Raw genomic sequence first — 1,804 nt, forward strand, 5'->3', positions numbered from 1 at the left:
GTCATTTCTTATTAAGTTAGAATTGATAATAACTAAATATAGAAGTGTTCAGAAGGAAGGGGGTAGTAAAGGGTTAAGGGGGTCAAATAATGGAAAAAACTTTGACTTTGGGTGGTGGGCATGCAATGTAATATACAGATGATTATTATACAGAATTATATACTTGAAACCTATATAATTTTATTAACCATTGTCATCCCAATACATCTAATTAAAAATAAATAAACAAAAAAACAGAGTAATGGCAGCATGAGGGATACCTCTGATCTCTTCCTTTAAAATTTCAATAAGTTGAAATATTATAATGCAGCAAAATAGTAATCCCAGATAGGCTCGCAGGTGTGCATGAAAGATACATGCACTGAATGGACTAAAGATGGGAAGGATTGGAAAGAGGAGTGAAAGATAAAATACACTCATGGTCCACTCCGGAGAGAAGCTCAAACTGAAGGGTTTGTTGTTTCTTTTTTCTTTCTCTGCTGGGGCTCTGCAGAGGAAGGAAGCCCAGAGTGACAGTTTTGTCTGCCATGACACTGTTGAGGGGAAAAGCCCAGACTGACTGGGTCTTCTTCTGCCAGGAAGAGCAGAGAGATTGAGGGGCAGAGGGGGAGATACTAAACCAAAGTGGTGGCAGAATGAGGGGTCATGGCCAGTGTTCCTGCAGTCTGCCTGCATCCACATTTGGCAGAGACAGAGAAAACCAAAGGGTGGCCCCCTGGCCTCCCAGATATTGCCTCTCTCACTTTGCAGGTATGAAGAGTTGTGGAGAGAGACCCCACAGCTAACTCTCCAGAGCCACTCTCTCCCCTGAAGAACAGATATGCCATGCATCTGGTTCCCTGGTCTGTTGGGATGTAGGGAGGAGTGCTTGGAAGCCTGAGATCACCACTGCTAAAGCCATAAAGTCTTCACAATGTGCCCCACCCACCAACGTGGCTGAAGCCCTACCTACATCATTGCAACAGCAACATTTTAGCAGAGGTCAGCCCAGGAATTTCACAGAGCTAAAACTTGTAATACAGTGACACCTACTGGGAGAAAACAGTAACCTTTCAAAACAGAATTTTTTTCTTTTTTTATTGTTTTTTTTCTTTCTCTTTTGAATTTCATTTTTAATTTTTACATTTTTATTCTTTTTTATGAGTGTTTTATCTGTTTTTATTTTATTTTTACTATTTGTTTTTGTGGTTTTTCTTTTTTACTTGTCATTATTTCTAAATTTTTCTATTTTTTATTGTACTTTTTGATTTTTATTTGTTATTTTCCTTAGTTGTTTTTCGTTAGCCTTCTTAACAAGACCACTCTCAAATGGCATCAGAAAGAAGAAATCAAATACCATGCCACACAGATAAATAGTTCAAAAAAGAAAATGAAAAATTTCAAGAAAGCAATCTCAATTGCATAGAAACCTTAGACTTAAATGATAGAGAATTCAAAATAGAAGTTCTGAAAATGCTCAATGAGATGAGAGAAAACACTGATAGGCAATATAATGAGACAAAAAAATTAATAAACAAAATGAGTATTTCACCAAGGAGACTGAAACTTTAAAAACAGAGATGAAGAACTCAATACATGGGGATGATGTCAGAGAAATGGCTCTATAAGGAGCGATACCAATAAATCTCCCCCAAAATTCAACAAGATCTTCAACCTGTGACAGAAAAATCTATCCTTGGAGCCTCCAGAAGTTCCACACTAAACGCGAAGGTATGATTGAGTGAAAAATTGACTAAATATATAATCAAACCCGAAGGAAATAAGAGGAAGAAACACTCTGCCTTCCTTACTAACCTAAATAAGG

The sequence above is a fragment of the Saccopteryx leptura genome, chromosome 2, assembly GCF_036850995.1.
Source record: "Saccopteryx leptura isolate mSacLep1 chromosome 2, mSacLep1_pri_phased_curated, whole genome shotgun sequence".
NCBI classification, from domain to species: Eukaryota; Metazoa; Chordata; class Mammalia; order Chiroptera; family Emballonuridae; genus Saccopteryx; species Saccopteryx leptura.